At 36.0% G+C, this 19,770-nt stretch overlaps 1 pseudogene; it reads left to right on the top strand.

Moving 5' to 3' along the window:
• The first annotated feature begins 15,425 nt into the window (after nucleotides 1-15,425).
• On the top strand, nucleotides 15,426-18,537 carry LOC106416535 (annotated as a pseudogene).
• The last annotated feature ends 1,233 nt before the right edge of the window (nucleotides 18,538-19,770 follow it).

The following is a 19,770-nucleotide window of genomic DNA, read 5'->3' as shown; positions in this document are numbered from 1 at the left end:
CGACAATCTGAATTGTTCCTCGGAATTTCGTCGGAAAATCTTGTATGTTTTTTTAAAAATGCATCGATCGATGCGTTATAGAACACAAACGCATCGATCGATTACTAGGATGGACCGGGCCGTAAGATTGTGATCGATCGATGAGAGTATCCCATCGATCGATCGACAATCTGAATTGTTCCTCGGAATTTCCTCGGAAAATCTTGTATGTTTTTTTTAAAACGCATCGATCGATGCGTTATAGAACAAAAACGCATCGATCGATTACCAAGATGGCCCGGGCCGTAAGAATGTGATCGATCGATGCGTTATAGAAACAAAACGCATCGATCGATGCGTGTTCGGAAAACAGAATTATAAGGCAAAACCCGACCTTTTTTGGATCTAAACCTTAGAACTCTCATCCCCTCCGATTTCCCCTATAATTCGCCCCCCCCCCTTTCTCTCTCTATAATCATCCGATTTGAACAATTTTGGGCTCTATTCCACTTGATTTTTCGAGCTCTACCTGATTCCTACACTCGTCTTCACCCTAAGACAGGTATACTCCGCGAATCTCCACATTCTGAAATCGTGTTCTTGAGCAATTTTTTGGGTTTTGTGAATTTCTTATTTCCGTGTTGATTCCTTGATCAAATATGCATGAAACAGATGTTTAAACATGGAATAGAACACAATTGTCTGTGATCAACGAGTTTGGAACATGATTTGAGATGATTTAGGGATAGAGAATTTTTTTCAATTTCGTTTTTTTTTATCACAACTCGATTTTGCTTTTCATTTTCATGTTCAGCTTTGCCTTCTTAATTGATTATAACCATGTTGAGAGCAATGATTCTATTTTGTAGAGAATGAAGCGCACGAAAACATCAGCAAAGAAAAACACACAAGAAGCGGGTTCGTCACAGCTGGAGAAGCAAAGGCCAAAGAAGTGGGATAAGTCTGATACCACCCACTACAACAACATGAAGAAGGTAGCCGTTCCGGCTACACAACTAGCATGTCCTGAGACGATGACAATATTGGGAATCAAAGCAGACATTGAAGGACTGTTCCAGAACATGGGTCTAGGCCAACTATGCAACCTCAAGGAACCCACTTATCCGGAGTTGGTACGCCAGTTCATAGCATCCGCATACGTCACCCGTCCCGATGATAGCCATCAGGAAGGTTTTCTGGCATTCGTAGTGCAGAAAGTATACTATGAGGTATCTTTCACAGACCTCTGCGGACTATTTGGATTGAGTGCGGGGGAGAGGACATATGGTCTTTATTGGACTTCAGAGCTGTTGAACTTCTGGGAAACGATTGGCACAGGGGTTTATAGATCTTCTCAGGCAAAGGAGTCACTTATCCGGAGCCCAGTACTGAGATATGCGACACGCCTCATTGGCTCATTGCTATACGGGACAACCACAGCCGCATCAGTCACGCAATGGGAGTTGTGCCTCCTGTACCAAGGTGTGAGGCATTTGCTACCGGCATTTGGAAACTCTACATTCCCACCTGCTACTGCCTTCAACATGGGAGCGGTGCTGGCCGCAAACTTAGCAGGATACAAGGGGAAAGTAACCAAATCCAAGAGCAATGCATGTGGATTTGGTGCAGTGATTACTCGGATCCTTAGACATGTGGGTGTAGACTGTGAGAACCACCAGGTAGCACTGGACAGATCGAACAACATTGCTTGGAACTACCTGGATGTCATTTCTCTAGTAAGTAAGGAGTTCATAGCTGGTCCCCACTCGAGGATCGATCGGGATGGTCCTTACGTCTACGTATTCCAGGACCGAGCGAAGAAAACACTCTACTGCCACCTGCCTCAGATCGGCCTGACTGCTCTACTTTCAGAGGCTGCAGTTGAGTTTCTACCCCCTGCTACCGCACTAGTAGACAAGCCATCCTTCTTCACGCCAAAATATCAGACCAAAGGCAAGGGCGTGGTTGATGAAGAAGGACAAGATGAGGCTGCACAAGCCATTCCAGATGATTCACAACCCCATCAGCTACTCCCATCAGACTCCAGCCAGTACAAGCTGCAAGAGCTTCCACCGAACGCCACTTCGCGCCAGCAACAACATTGGAGAGATCAGAGCATAAAGACAAACAACGACATGCTACACAAGATCTGGGCTGCCATTTCACGTATCAGGCCGTGTCGTTGCCAAAAGGATGATGTAGTTCATCGGGACAACTCTCCATCCAGCTCTGGTTCGGGTTCGAGTGGTACACACATGGTAAGAAAGAGGTCCAAGAGACCCAACGATGCAGGAACATCTGGAGCAGGAGACGAGGAGTAGGAGCTATCACCGGCTATTTTATTTTCTTTTCTATTCTAACGTTTTATGGTCTTATTTTCTGTTAATTTTGAACTGAGTTTTTTTTTAGGTTTCTTAATTATGAGTTCGTATTTCTTTTACATGGTTTCTTTGTTTTATTTGGTTGTGTTTTGTGTAGCTTTTAATTCGTATTCAGCTTTGCCTTGCTAGATAAACCAAATAACTATTATCCAAGGAAAGAGGTTATATCAAGTGTTCCTCGGAATTTCCTCGGTATTTCTTAAAAAAAAAAAAAATAAGTTCAATGGTAGTCTGTTTCCGAGTCATCATCACCAGATGAATCTGAATCTGGATCTTGGTGAAACTCTCCAATTACTGGTTCATCCTCTACGTGAACGACGGCTTCCTCTCCAAAGTCGGTTAAATCGACTACAAGGCCAACTCCAGCTAAATCTTCTGCTGCACTACAGTTGCCGGATGTGCTTGGTTGTAGTGGGTCTTCCAGCTCAGAACTTCCCTGAACTCGGCCTCTCGGGTTGAGTCTTGTAACAGTAACCCATGGATCATCTCTGTTCCTTACCCGGGGGTACTTGATATAACAAACCTGTAACATTTAGAAAAATTATAAATTAATACACATGATGATGAATCATTCTGAATAATTAACATTTAATTACCTGATCGGCCTGGGAAGCAAGAATGAAAGGATCATAATATTGCAGCTTTCGCCTCGAATTTACTGATATAACACCAAATGCATCTGTTCTCACACCTCGATCTGGGGTGTTGTCGTGCCAATCACAATAGAAAACAGTACAGCGCAATCCAACCATGCCCAAATACTTGATTTCCAAAATCTCATGTATGTGTCCGTAGTATACATCATCTCCTGATGCAGAACAAACGCCAGCATCATAAGTCGTACTCGAACGTCTCCTCTTCTGAGTTGTGAATGCATATCCTCGAGTACAAAATCTCGGATATGACTTCACAACAAAGTTTGGTCCAACGACCATCTCACGTATCCAATCGTCAAATGTTTCACCTCTGGCCAAACCAGCAGACACCTATTAATAGCACATATATATATATTATATCAATAAATGTGAATTAGTATAAATATGTGATAAAATATATTTTAATTTGTTTAAAGCACTCACATAAGTAAACATCCATCCAGTAAATTCTCTCTGCTTCATTTCTTCTAGTTCGTCCTCTGTGGCGTATCTATACTCGAACCGCTTTTCTGCCATGAAAATCCTGTATATGATGACAATAATGTAATTAATTAAGATTTAAATTTCAACTTGTTAAAATAAAAATTTGTAAGCTCATTTATTTACCTCTCATATTGAAGAACGTCTTCGCAGTTGGTGAGCAAATATGTTTGCAAATGACTGCGCTCCTGCTCAGTAAGTCGACGGTCCTTTGGTTTTCCGCTAAGTCGTCCAACGTCTGTGAAAATGTCTGGAACCGTAACATGATATGTTGCCCGTTCGCCTCTATCATCATGCCGAGCAGGTCTTCTGTTTTTGGTCTGAACTTCTGCTGGAAAGTAGTACTCGGCAAAGTTTGAAGTTTCTTCATTGATCATCTGTGCGACTATAGAACCTTCCACCCTACTTAAATTTTTCACCATCTTCTTCAAATGGAACATATACCGCTCATACAGATACATCCATCTATACTGCACAGGACCACCAAGTTCCAATTCTCTTGCCAGGTGAATAACAAGATGCTCCATAACATCAAAAAATGAGGGAGGAAATATCTTCTCAAGGTTGCACTGAATCACGGCTATGTTAGTCTTCAAATTTTCAATACCTTCAAGAGTCACTGATCTCGTGCATAAATCGCGGAAGAAACCACTTATCCCTGCAATTGCTTCATGAACATTTCGTGGTAATATTTCCTTGAAGGCGAACGGAAGGAGGCGCTGCATCATTACATGGCAATCGTGGCTTTTCAAGCCAGTAAACTTTCCTTCCTTTCTGTCGATACAGTTACGCAAATTTGATGCGTAACCGTCTGGAAATTCCACATCGTTTGAAATCCAATCAAAGAACGCATCTTTTCCCGCTGCATCAAGTCGGTATATGGGAAAAGGAGCCCTACCATTCTCATCAACATGAAGTTCTGAACGAGCACATATATCGACTAAATCCAGTCTTGACTTCAAATTATCCTTTGTTTTACCTTGAACATTAAGGATCGTGTTCATGAGATTGTCAAAAAAGTTCTTCTCAATATGCATGACATCTAAATTATGCCTTAGCAGATGATCCTCCCAGTATGGCAGATCCCAGAAAATACTTTTTTTGTGCCAGTTATGTAGTTCTCCAACAGCATCTACCGGAAAACGCTCATGTCCACCGACTTCTGGCGTCCTTTCTGCACCAAAATCTCTTAGTTGTATCTTCAAATCTTTCCCACAAATTTCCGGAGGTGGACTGTCAAACACCCTCTTGTTCTTCGTAAACAAATTCCTACTCCTACGATATGGATGATCAGGTGGTAGGAATCTCCTGTGACAGTCAAACCAACACGTTTTCCTTCCGTGCTTTAGTTGGAAAGCATCAGTGTTATCTTGACAATATGGACATGATAGCCTTCCATGCGTTGTCCATCCAGACAACATACCATATGCTGGAAAATCACTTATTGTCCACATTAGTACTGCCCGCATTTGAAAGTTTTCTTTACACGAAACATCGTATGTTTCAGCACCTTGAGCCCATAGTTGTTGCAACTCATATATTAGTGGCTGAAGAAACACATCAAGTGATCTCTTAGGATGCTCTGGTCCGGGAACGAGAATCGAGAGAAACAAAAACTCTCGTCGCAAGCACAAGTTTGGGGGGAGGTTGTATGGTGTAAGAATGACGGGCCATAGAGAATACTGTCTTCCACTCTTGCCAAACGGACTGAAACCATCAGTACATAATCCAAGGTAGACATTTCTTCTCTCATACGCAAAGTCGGGATACTTTGATTGGAAATGCTTCCACGCTTTTGCATCTGAAGGATGTCTGATCTCACCATCTGTTGAGTGCTCCGCATGCCATCTCATTGGTTGCGCTGTGCGTTCAGACAGATACAACCTCTGCAACCTTTCCGTCAAAGGTAAATACCACATCCTTTTATATGGCACTGGAACTCTTCCAATTGTATCTTTATAACGAGGCTTTCCACAAAATTTGCATGTAACCCGCTGTTCATCCACCCTCCAATAAATCATGCAGTTGTCGCTGCATACATCTATTACCTGATACGATAAACCAAGACCAGCTACGAGTTTCTGAACCTCGTAGTATGAACCAGGAGCTACATTATCCTCGGGTAGAATACCTTTTACAAAATCAGCAATCGCATCCACACAGTCTTCAGCCAAATTATAATCTGTTTTAATGCCCATCAATCTTGTAGCAGATGATAAAGCTGAATGACCATCTCTGCAACCTTCGTACAATGGTTGCTTTCCAGCATCCAACATATCATAAAATCTCCTAGCTTCTGCATTGGGTAAATCTTCCCCTCTAAAATGATCATTTACCATCTGCTCAGTACCTACACCATAATCTACATCCGTTCTAATTGGTTCTTCTAATCTAACCGCTGGCTGAGGTTCACTAGTACTACCATGTTCATAATCAGTTTCCCCATGATGATACCAAATTTTGTAACTTCGTGTAAACCCACTCAAATATAGATGAGTCCAAACATCCCACTCTTTAATAACCTTTCTATTTTTACAATTAGAGCAAGGACATCTTAACATACCTGTTTTTGCTTCCGGTTGTCGGTGAACTAACCCCATGAATTCAGTTATACCTCGTTGGTATTCTTCCGTAAGCAATCTCGTGTTCGGATCCAAATGAGGTCGATCGATCCAAGAACGAAAATAATTTGAAGAAGACATATTTTTTATGAATCAAGTAAATAGAGTAAGAGGGAGGATGAAGATATGAAGTGAATGAAGAGGAAGAGGAGTGCTTGTATTTATAGTTTAAATCCTGCCGACATACCGAGGAAATTCCGACGGAATTCCGACGGACAAAACTAGTTCGTCGGAATTTCCTCGGAATTTTGTAAAATCCCCCAACGGCTCTCCAACGGCTATAATATTTCCTCGGAATTCATCGTTTTTTTCCGAGGAAACCCAATTTTGTGTTTCCTCGGAATTTCCTCGGAAATTCCTCGATATATTCCGAGGATTTCATTTTCCGTCGGAATGTTCGTCAGAATATCGCTGTTTTCTTGTAGTGAAGTCTTCTAGACGACTTCCAAGAAGTTTTCCAGACGACTTCCATTTCAGTCGTCTGGACTTCCTGGAAGTCGTCTGCAATTCCCGAAAGTCTTCTGACGAAGTCTCCCTTTCATAATAGATCTCAGCGTTTTGGTAAGCTTTTATGTCTGATTTTTCTTAATTTGGTAACTTCTTGTTGTATAAAGTTCTTACTTTTTTCCCAAACTAAAACTCTCCAAACCTACTCTAATCTCTTTGACTTGAAAACACCAAACTTTATATGAATTTTTCAGTTTTGTCTCATGTCTTTCTTACTAATCTATCTTTTTTTGCAGGTTTTTAATCAGATGGTACTCATCTTCCACTCATTTAAAGGTAGATCTATTAATTTTAGATATATATTTTTGTGTGTTCTATAAAGATAGATTTATCTAATCTTTCACTCATTTTTTCTGTTTTTTAGCCATTTGAACGTTTTTGGATATGCAGGTTTTTCAGATCTAGATTTGATATGCAGGTTTTTCAGATCTGGAAGACTTCTGGGACGACTTACCTGTCAGTCGTCTAAAATATAATGCACTAGACGACTTCCAGGAAGTCTTCCATATGACTTCCATTTCAGTCGTCAGGACTTCCTGGAAGTCATCTGGACTTCATGGAAGTCGTCTGGAAGTCGTCTGGACTTCTTGGAAGTCGTCTGGAAGTCGTCTGGACTTCCTGGAAGTCGTCTGGACTTCCTGGAAGTCTTCTGACAAAATCTTCTTCCATATCAAGTGGAGTCCAAGCTTGTCTTTGTAGAGGAATGATCTATAATAGTTTTGTTTGTGGTCTGTTTTGTGATTTGCATGTCTACTCTTTTAGTTGTGAATTTTTTGTAAAATCAGTAATAATGTTTCCCAAGATGTAATACATGTGCTAACAATGTGTTTACACATTTACAAATCAATGAAATAATTGACTTCAATAACATTTTTCTTATCATTGGATTTCTCATATGCAATAATAAACTGCAATGACATTTTTCCCATCTTAATAAACAAAAATGATGGTAGCTTCATATTTATACAACATTTTAAGAAGCATTTTAACCCTTCTACCAACTCATAACAATAATCATCATTAGTGTCTATAACAAAGACGTACTTCATGCGTTTTAGTTATCTCGAGCAAGTTCCAAACTTGTCTATCATTTGTAACATGAATAGGAGGAAGGTCTGGAGCCATCTGTTGTAATGAGTAGGTTAACTCCACAAACTCTGTGTTCATGTCCAGCTTATAATCTTCTTGAGCCATTGCAACAAGATCAGCATGTGTCGAACCTTCACTCAAAAATAACATTCTCGCTCCTTTGAAATGATCAACCACAAAATTCCAACATCCATCTTTCAACAACAATTCTCCATACACTACATGTAAATGACGCATCATTTGAAAAAGTCAAAATAAAACACATTAGCAAACTTAAAACAAAGAACACGAAAGTTTATTAAAGATCAAAGCGGACGACTTCAATCTAAGTCCTCATGTCGACTAAAATATACGTCGTCTGGTCAACGCAGAGTTTATTTTTGCAATTGACTTTGAGATCTGTTATTTCAGACGACTGAAAAATAAGTCGTCTACTTTTGTTTGGTTAAAAAAACTCCAAAAAAACTAGACGACTTACATTTCAGTCGTCATAGGTTAGTTTCGCATTTGACTGGATTATTTCAGAAGTTTGACTTTCCTGGACGACTTACATTTCTGTCGTCTCGAGAAAATTAAAATAATAATATTTTTTTTAAACTAGACGACTTACAATTAAGTCGTCATAGGTTAGTTTTGTAATTGAAAAAAAAAAACTTCAATATTTAATTATATATAGACGACTTACAATTCAGTCGTCCGTCAGACCACTTACATGTAAGTCGTCCAGGATTTACGAGGTTTGACCAGAATCTCAGAATAAAATCCTGGACGACTTACATGTAAGTCGTCGGGCGGATGACTGAATTGTAAGTCGTCTGGGTATAATTAAATATGGAAATTTTTTTTTTCAATTGCAAAACTAACCTATGACAACTTAATTGTAAGTCGTCTAGTGTTAATAAAATATTGATATTTCAATTTTCACCAGACGACTGAAATGTAAGTCGTCCGGGAAAGTCAAACTTTTGAAATAATCCAGTCAAATGCAAAACTAACCTATGCGACTGAAATGTAAGTCGTCTAGGTTCTTTGGAGATTTTTTTGTAACCAAACAAAATCAGACGACTTAACTTTCAGTCGTCTCAGAAAACAGATTTCAAAGTCAATTGCAAAAATAACCTCTGCGTTGACCAGACGATTTCCAGGTAAGTCATCTACAGCCAGACGACTTCCCATGTAAGTCGTCTGACGAACAGATCTGGAAAAAAACTCGATGTCATACCTTAAAATGGTGAGATAACTTCCTTAGCACACATAAGGCTTCTCCAAGCACACAGAATCTCAAACGAAAGTGATCCACCCAGAATCGTTAGCTTGTATGACTCTATGAACCATAAAAAATGTAGAATCAAAATCTTGGGTTTTTTTTAGCTCATTGTGTAGAGAAAGTGAGAGATATGTTTTGATTAGTTCACAAGAATGAAAAAAGAAGAAGGGTAACTCGATTTTGGGAGCATTAAGAGCTTCAAATTGGTTGTTCATGGTGGTTGGGGTATTGATGACGATGACAATCTTGTAATTACTTGAAGATGATGAGGGTGAGAGAGTAAAAATGTCATTTTCGAAAAAAAAAAAAAATTGATGGCATTTTCCTGAATTATATGTACTTGTGGGGTGAATAGGGTAAACTAATTTCCAAAAAAAAAGGAAGGTTAGTTTTGTGTTTGACTTTGAGTTGTAGGTCAATTTTGCAAAACTAATTTCCAAAAAATTGTTAATTTTAGATCCTCAAATATTTTATTTTATAAAATATTGTTTTGATTTTTTTAGACTTGGGTTATGTTGTTGATTTTTTCATATAAAAGTACTACATTAATCTTTGGGAAATTTGTCAAATATGACTCAAAACTTGAATTTAACCCTAAAAGTATTCTAAACTTGAATCAAATGCAAAAATAACCTAAAAGGCTATTGAAATTACAATCATCCCTTTATGACCAAACAAAAAACCATAATTCATTTTACGAATATAACTCCGTAAAGTCTTATGAGATTTTGTAAGTCTTCTCAGGTTCTGTAAGTCTTATGGAAGACTTCCAAGAAGTATTCTCATATAGTAGATCTTAAAAATAATTTATAAATTTTGTAAAAAATATTCTGATAGGGAAAAAAATTAAAATCATGTAATTATAAATAGTTGTAAGTAATATAACTTAAAATATAATAAAATTGAATTGTTTTCAACATAGATGAGTGAAAGTAATGAGTCATAATATTCTTTGGTTTAGGGTTTCACAACATATGTTGTAGTATTGTATGTATTCTTAGGGTTAGATTTTGAAATCTTAACATTTTTTTGAAAAATTAAATTTTGACATATATGTGTTTAATTTTGTGTATATTAAACACATTTTAAGTTTAATGAAGTGTTTGTCTATATTTAACTAGTTATTTGAGTTTATGATTTATATTTAGGGTCTAGACGACTGAGGAAGTCTTCTGGTGATTAGTATTTTATCAGTTAGAAGACTTCCCTTAAATTTTTCTAACTCTGCTAAAAATATTTTAGTTTCTAGAAGACTTTTCTAGGAAGTCTTCTATTAGAAGACTTACTTGAAAGTCTTCTGAATCGAAAAAATTTAACCTTATTGGAAAATTTTGTTTCCCTTTATAAAGAAAATTTACACATTCTCTCTATTCCTCTCAAATGGTTGCAACAAAAATGTAATGTTTCTCATTCTAATTTATAGTTATTTCATGTATTCTCACTAATTAATATTGTTTTTGCAGGTTTTTCATTACATGGTTCTCATCTTTCACTCCTTTAAAGGTAGATTTATAAATAATATTTTCTTATTTGGTAACCAATTGTTGCTTAAAGCTCTTATCTTTTGAAAACTTTTTTGGTTGTTTTAAGCTCTTACATTTTTTAAGTTTTCCTATGTTTTGAAACCGTTTGAATGCTTTTGGATATGAAGATTTTTTCAGATCTAAGACAGATGTGGAAGACTAGGGAAGTCTTTTCAGAAGTCTTCTAACATTTAATGCACTGGCGGAGTTTTCTCCCATGTCTCATCTTTCATTTCAGATTTGAGTTGTAAATCCTAAAATCTACACTAAGTATTTAATAGTGAACAGGAGTTCAATCTAGGGAAGAAAAATGATGTAGGCAACGATATCTTTAGAACACAACGATTTAATCAGTTTCCAGTTGGTAAAAATAGACTTTATTGATGAATAAGATCGAATACAATGAGTTGAACTAGATCGAATGTTACAAACGAGATCGATAAAAGAGAGGATCTAAGATTGGATGAAAACAAGGTCGATGTATGTATGTAGCTCTCTCTAGGGTTTTCAACGTGTCCTTCTTCATGTTCGTTCCTCTTTCTTTATAGTAGGTCGACCTCGTGATCTTCGTAACCGCTCCACGATCTCCGTCTCTTGTTCCGCGATCTCCGGGACCTCGAGGTCTCCGTCTCGAGCTTGTATGCTTGCTATGGGCTCCAGTTCTTTACGGCCCACATCTTTGACTATGGCCCATTAATGTATTGACCGAAATTGGGTCCAACATGAGTGTTTTGGTAAGTTTATATGTCAGTTTTTTCTTCATTTGGTAACCTCTTGTTGCTTAAAGCTCTTATATTTTTCATAATTTATCAGTTTTTTGTAAACACCAAACTTTATATCAATTTATTATTTTTTGTCTCATGTCATTCTCACTAATTCATCTTGTTTTGTAGGTTTTCATTACATGGTTCTCATCTCCCACTCCTCTGAAGGTAGATCTATAAATCATATTTTCTTATTTGGCAACCTCTTGTTGTTTAAAGCTCTTACTTTTTGAAAATTATTTTGGTTGTTTTAAGCTCTTACCTTATTTTTGATGTTTTTCTATGTTTTGAAGCCATTTGAATGCTTTTGGATATGCATGTTATTCAGATCTGAGACAGACTTGAAAGACTTCCAAGGAAGTCTTCTCGGAAGTCTTCTAACATTTAATGCACTAGACGACTTCCTGGAAAGTCTTCTCGGAAGTCTTCTAACATTTAATGCGTTAGACGACTTCCTGGAAGTCTTCTGACAAAGTTTTCTTCAATGTCAAGTGGAGTCTAAACTTGTCTTTGTGGAGGAATGAGCTATAATAGTTTTGTTTATGGTTTGTTTTGTAATTTGTATGTTTACTCTTTTACTTGTGAATTCTTTTGTAAATTTGAAAAGATATTAATGAATTTTTTTCCGGTAAATATGTTCATTCCTACAATATTATCTTGCCAAAACTACTTGACATTATTGAAGTTATTGATACAATTTAAATAGCAAAACACAATAACACAAAAAATTAGTCAAATTTACTACAACTAATGGAGAAAACTTCTCAAGAAAACTTAGTCAAATTCACAAAAGATGAAACATTACATTAGTTCAACATATAACAGTCTCACTAAAAGTCTTATGGGAAGTCTTCCGGAAGACTTCTTTTCGGAAAGACTTTTCGGAAGACTTAAATTTCAAGAGGGAAATTTAAATATAAGCGGAAAATTTAAGCGAAAAATTAAAATTTGAGTTATTAAAATTTAAGCGGGAAACTCAAATTTTAAGTACAAATTAAAATTTCAAATTTCATGAAAGTTAAAAAGTATATCTTATGATCTAAGAAGACACATTTAACCATATGACTTGATATTCTTGAAGTTACTTAACACTTTTGAAAGTTAAGAAATATATATCTTATAGTTGAAAATACAACTTTTACAAAGCTAACGTAAAAGACCAGAAGACTTCCGTGTAAAGTCTTCCGGACGACTTCCGTGTAAAGTCTTCCGGACGACTTCCGTGTAAAGTCTTCCGGACGACTTCCGTGGAAGTCATCTACGTCAATGTTTAATAAATTTTTATTTTCTCTAAAACTCTAAAGATTTTTTAACATTTTCTTGTTAATTCATGTATATTAGTCAATATTGGGGCTCTTGAATGAAATTCATAACTTAATTGGTGATAATTATGAGGTTAACAACATTCATGCTTATTAATATTTCTTGCTAATGAGTGTTAGTTTTGCATTTGACCGGATTGTATCAAAATTTTGATTTTTCCTAGACAATTTACACGGAAGTCGTCCAACAGAAAAATAAAATTTTAATATTTATTTTTTCTAGACGACTTCCATGTAAGTCGTTTCAGGTTACTTTTGCAATTAAAAAATAAAACTTAACTATTTTATTTTTTCTGGACGACTTTCATGTAAGTCTTCCGGCAGATGACTTACATGGAAGTCTTCAGTAATAATCAAGGTTTGACCAGAATCTCGAAACAAAATCCTATAAGACTTCTGTGTAAGTCGTCTACCGGAAGACTTACACGGAAGTCGCCCGGATAAAATTAAATATTTAAGTTTTATTTTTCAATTGCAAAAGTGACCTGAAACGACTTACTTGAAAGTTGTCTAGAAAGAATTAAATATTTAATTTTTTTTTTGGACGACTTCCGTGTAAGTCGTCTAGAAAAAGTTAAATTTCTAACACAATCCGGTCTAATAGAAAACTAACATGTTTATCCTAGACGACTTACTGGGAAGTCTTCTCTAATTTTTTTGAAAACAAAGAAAACCGGAAGACTTCCAGAGAAGTCATCTCCAAAAGGCACACATAAAATCAATTGCGAAACTAACTTATGCATTAACCATAAGACTTTTGTGTAAGTGTTCTCGTCGAAGAAGACTTACACGGAAGTCTTCTGACTGACATATCTGGATTTTTTTTTTTGATTTTGTAGCTTTAACCAGTGAGATAACTTGTTTAGCTTCTCCAACCACACAATACTTCAACACCCAAAGCAACCTACTTTTTAATGAACACGTATCATGAGCTTGAATGGTTCTATGAACCTTAAAAAATTTGGAATCAAAATCTTGGATTTTTTGGATGAATATAGAGAGAAATTGAAAGAGATATTGGTTTTAGTTCATAATAAATGAGACTGAAGGAGTCAAAATCGATTTTTATGTGCATTAAAAGCTTCAAATTGGTTGTTCATGGTAGTTGGTATATTGATGACAATGACAATATTGTTATTATTTGAAGAAGATGATGATGAGAGAGTAAAAACTTATTTTCGAAAAAAAAAATAATAATAATTGCATTTTCGTGAATAATCTAAACTTTTGGGGTGAGGACAAATGAAAATTTCAAAAAAATCATAGGTTAGTTTTGTGTTTAACTTTGAGTTTTGAATAATATTTGCAAAAAAGTCTTAATCTTTTAGCTATTAAGTTAAACATTTTTACTTCTATTCTATCAGTATGTGCTGCAAGTTGAAATTATGGTAAATATGAAATACAATCATACAAAAAAATATAATTAGAACTTAAGCACAATATAGAATATTAATATAAAAATTTAAATCACAGACATACCAAATAATAATACGATTAAGGATCTGGCTGGTTTTCACGCTACGACCCGCAAACGCAGCTTTTACGGTTGGTAGCGGTTGACAGCGTTTCAAAACAATCATACAAACCGCTACAAATCGCTCCAAACCACTCTGAACCTCTTAAAATCAAAAGCTGGTTCTAGCTAGCGTTTGCGGTTGCGGGTGGAAAAATAAATATAAAATTATTTTCAAAAATATTTTAAATTGTAAATTAAAATTTTTAAATGGAAATATTATAAATAAAAATATATACATATTTTATATATTAATTAAAATTCACAAACAGTATCATAATTTGCTTTAAAAAACTTTAAACCAACTATTTACTAGAATTTTTAAACATTTATATCACAAATATATAAAGATATACACATATTAAAATGAAATAAAATATTTTTTTTTAATAATTTTTTTTTTAATTTTTTAATATAAATCTTCAAAACAAATTTTATTAAAATTATAACTTTCAACTAATTTAAAGTTTTTATAAATAAACATAATATTTTTATTAATCATTTTATGTTGATAATTATTATATTTTATTACAATAGTATGTTTTTTATATTTTTTTAATGTTATAATATGTTAATATAATTAATTTATTATTAAACTGATGCAATATTTTATAATCAACTAGTCACAAATATTCCGTAAACACAACGATTTTCAAACGTTATACCTGTCATACAAAACGCTTAATAACGCTTGAAACCGCAATCACTCGCATCTGCAAATTCCGACATCTGCAACCAGTGCGTTTAAATCAGTTAGGCCTTAACCAAAATTAACAATTTCAAACAACAAAAAATATTTTTAAAAAAAAATAGAGAGACACACACACGCGGATTACACGTACCGTACGACTCAGCCAAAAAAGAAAGGCTGACGTATTCTTTGACTGCCGAAGAAGACGAAAACGAGTCTTTGAGAGGAACTCACGAAGAATAACTAAGAAGAAAACCTCACCTCCCCTGAGAGAACTTGAAGACGAATCAGAGAATCTTATTTAGCGGCTCGAATCAAGCTTTGCCAACGGATTGAGTGTATCTGTCCGCCTTAGCTTTCTGAACTTTCGGTAAAAAATTATCAACTTTTGTTTGCTGTTCGATCAATTTTGAATTTTGGGTGTGACCTTTGGCCCATGATGCGATTGAGAATGGGAAAGTATTATCCTCCGTTACGGATTTCAATATTTAACATTTGGATTTTTGGTTTGGTTGGGTACTTGATGCTAGTAGTCTCTCACGATTAGGGTTTTTGTTTTGTTGGGTTTAGGGTTTAGATCCATAAGAAAGCTTATGAGCTCAAGATATGTTTTTGATACTTCCTTTTTTAGTGTGGAATCCAAACACCATGGATGAACGCAATAGGAATCCATTTGCAAGTGCAAGTGGAGGAGCAGGGGGCACAGTACAAGTGCGAGCTCCAACTCCAGTTTTAGTAGCGGCGTGGCGGATACAGAGGATGATCAGACCATTGCACGTATATTAGCTGAAGATGAGAGCTCAGGAAGAGAGGGCATGCTTGGGAAGAGACTCTCTCATTTAGATTCTATACCAGTACGATAAGCTGCTTCTTTTTTTTACCTACTCATACTTCATATATATAAAGCTTGAATGTGTTGGTTGAATGTCCTTTTGCTTTTATTGTATGGAATTTCGTATTTGGCAGCACACTCCTCGTGTTAACAATCAAATACCCGATTTAAATGATGCAACATTAGACCATGAGCTGCTCTCTGTGAGGTTCTTATCTTTCTTTTTTTTTATCTGACATTCCTTGTTTTCTTTCATATACCTCACTGCAATCTTCATTTGATGCTGGTTAGATTATTCATTTGTCAAACGCCTTAGATGGAATATTAGTTTTCTTCAATCTATATAGCTGTATAAACAAATCGGTTTTATTTGATGGTCTCTCCTTTTTCTTCAGGTTGGCCACATATGGTTTAGCTGAACTACAGATGGAATGGAAATTGCCAGGTACTCCAGAAGCTTGTTTGGACTCTTCAGTTTTTTTTTTTTTTATTAATGATTTTGATCTATCATATGTTATACTTGTTTGCCAGTTCCGAGCTCTAGCAGACCAGCTTTTCCGTAATCCAGATTACCATAAGCATGTTAGGAAGCATATTGTAAAGCAGGTACTGTCTGAGAACCATAGTGCAACTCTGTTTCTTGTTCACAAATTTAGAGTCGGTACCCTCAGGGATGAATCTTTGGTTGTATTTGTATATTTTAGTCAATGCCTCCAGCATTGTCCATAAAGTCCATAAAGTCTTACTTCTTCACCCTCCAAGCTGTGTCTTTTTCTTCTCTAACTTTTTTTGGCTTTAGCACTTAAACTCTTAAAGACTCATGTCCTGAAGTTGTTACCAAAACACTATTCTCATTTGTTGTGAACTCCTCTGGACGTGGTTTCTCCGAAATTTCTTTGGCCACATACTCTACTTCATCGTTAATACTTCCATTATTCTCACTTAGCATTGTGCATTTTTACAGTTGAAAAAGCAACGAAAGTTATACGAAGGATATGTGCCGATGAAATACAGACACTACACCAGGAAGATGAAAAAGTAAGTCATCTTTTGTTCTTACGTTTGTATCTGTACCAGCAAGTATAGCTATCAAATGGGCGGGCTGGGTGGGCTGACCATTGGTTGCCCATGTCCAAATATAAATGGATCTAATTTGGGGACACCCATTTGTCCATGTGGATTATAAATGGACAAGAATCACATGACCAATGGGTAATGGGCGTTAATGGAATTGGACTATATGGACATGGGCGGTCCAATGGTCACAAAAAGCTAAAGTTTCTAAAATCTGAGTTTTCCCGTCAAAATCGTAAAATCGTTTTTTTCCGCAAAAATCTTAATATTAAGTTTTTTTGTCAAAACCATAAAATCAAGTAGTCCAGCTAAAACCACAAAATCAAAATTTTTGCCAAAACCGCAAAATCCAGGTTTCTTGCCAAAATCTCGTAAAATCGAGTTTTTCCGCCAAAACCAAAAATTATTTTTCCGCCAAAACCAAAATTTGATTTTTCCCGCAAAAACCGCAAAATCGAGTTTTCCCGCCAAAACCGCAAAATCGAGTTTTTCCGCCAAAACCGCAAAATCGAGTTTTTCCGCCAAAACCGCAAAATCGAGTTTTTCCGCTAAAACCAAAACTCAAGTTTTCCCGCCAAAACCGCAAAATCGAGTTTTCCCGCTAAAACCGCAAAAATCAAGTTTTCCCGTTAAAACCTCAAAATCGGGGTTTCTCGCCAAAATCGGAAAATCTGTTTGTTTTTTTTTGCTAAAACCGAAAAATCGATTTTCCCCGCCACAACCGCAAAATTGATTTTTTCCGCCAAAACCGCAAAATTTAAACTTTTCTTATATGGTCTATTATGGACTCCATGGCAGTCCATGTAAACACGGGTGTTAGTGGGTCTGGTCCTTAGTGGACATGGTTCTTAATGTACATGGTCACTTTCTGACCGCAAACAATAAATGGACAAATGGATATGGGCTACTGGACGTGGGTTAATCCAGTTTAGGGCTCTACCAGCAAGGGATAAATTTTACTATCTTGATTCATTCTTGGATGTCATTAGACCGGGTGAATGGGGAGATCATGTTACTCTTCAGACTGCTGCAGATCGTGTAAGTTAAAAAAAAATATCATGTTTTTAGTTTGATATAAGAATGTAAATTAAAAAGAAATATCATGTTTTTAGTTTGATATAAAACTTCAGCAGTTTGTAAATACACCTTAGAAATTCTGTCCTCTCTTGAGAAACTACATCTTGAGGAATCATGTTTTGGATTCACCCACATTGTTTCGTTCGTTTTTTTTACTTGAATGAATGACTGGCTGCTGATTCAGCATTACTGTAGTTTAAAGCGAAGATATGCTTAGTCACATCATTCCGGGAACAATCCTACATTGAGATACTTCCCCATAACAAGAATCCTCTTAGAGGTACAAAGCCTCTCTTTCTGCCTTGTTCGCTCTGTAAGCCAACTTTACTCTGTGTCTTGAATCCTTCTGCTCTGTTCTGCAGAGGCTTGGCTTAGCTTCTGGAGCGAAGTGCATTACAATTCGCTATACTCTAGTGGAGGTAAAGACTCGGTCTCTTCTATCAACCCTGCGTTTTAAAATCATTATTCACCATCATTTTTAATAATATACATGGCTTCATTGGATCTTAAAATCTCCATCTTTCTGAATAAGTAGTTCCTTACTGTTCCAGATGTTCCCACAAGACAATACAGGAAGAAGCATTGGCTCTTCTAGGATTGGATTCATATGTATGTATAGTATACTCAGATTGTGTGTCAACTTTGTAATAACCTCACTCTGTTACATTGGTTTCATGATTGTTTCCATCTCAACACTTGCATCGTAAAAGAACCGAGTAAACGTAGATATGTTATTTATATAATCATCTGATTTTTTTTTTTTGACAGATTCTTTTTTAAAAAGTTTACTTGGAATATTCTGGATCATAACGAAAAATACAACTAAGTAACAGCAAATAGTGTTAATAGTTTAAAGAAGTGGACCATAATGAGATCAATTTGAACGGCCGGGATAAAATACATTCACATGGACCAATCGATAACGTGTCGTATAGTTTTATATTTTGTTGAAATGTTTTTATATTTGGGTTGAGTTTCAAACAAGTAACGCAGTGGCCCTTAAATCACAAGGAGTAAAAGAATCAGTGGGATCTGGAGAGAAAGCATCATTTGCTTTGACTCATAGAACTAGAAGCATCATTAACCAAAGTGATGAGTGCTCACCATATTAGTCCTCGTCGTCTAGTTGGTTCCAGATAACTTTTCTAGTCTGCTAACTATTTAGATGAGTCGATGATTGTAGTCTAGTTTGATTATTACCCTCTGTCAGTGGCAAACAATTTAGGCTAAACATGATAAAATTCGTTCCAAAAACAATTATTGATTAAATGGATGAACGATTCAAGTGTATTTCTAATTACTATTTTTTGTTTAAAAATTACAATTCAAGTGTGTTTCATATTCCTACCAAAAAAATTACTATTTTTTGTTTAAAAAAAAAAATATATATATATATATATATAATTATATATATATATATAATTATTTGAAAACTCAAATGAAGATTATTCATTAATATATGGAAACCAAAAATTTAAAACATCGAGATATGGTTAAACAACAATTAAAAAGATAGTATTTGATTAGTTTTTTTTTGTTGGTAAAAATGTAAAGATATTATTACCAGATTTTAATATTTTTGACAGAATACTGGGGATTACAAGAAGCAGATTAAACAGAAACAAAAATCCTAAACAGAAACTCGATTCTAGACTTCACAGAGACTCGACACTACAGACCGAACCACTAACCGGAAGCTTGGCCAAGAAGAACACGAACCGCTTGCCGCAAAAGACGAAGCTACAGTTAATACGAGAGCTAGAACCCGATAATTTTGGCATTCCCGCTTGAAAATTGACTTCACCAAGAACAGTTCACGGCGGGTCTCCTAAGCACCCACACACACAACCAGACAGCAACAGCAGAGGCAAAGCACATCCACTTCGGCTAAACCGAGCATTATTCAGATTATTCGGAGAGAAAGACCTCAAAGGAACGCCACACACCAAGGACAAACACCAAGAAGTTAGAGAAAACAAGCACCACCTGGAAAG

Source organism: Brassica napus, chromosome C5, assembly GCF_020379485.1.
Source record: "Brassica napus cultivar Da-Ae chromosome C5, Da-Ae, whole genome shotgun sequence".
In the NCBI taxonomy this organism is placed as follows: domain Eukaryota; kingdom Viridiplantae; phylum Streptophyta; class Magnoliopsida; order Brassicales; family Brassicaceae; genus Brassica; species Brassica napus.
The sequence above is the reverse complement of the archived record's forward strand: the minus strand, read 5'-3'. Positions and strand labels throughout refer to the sequence as shown.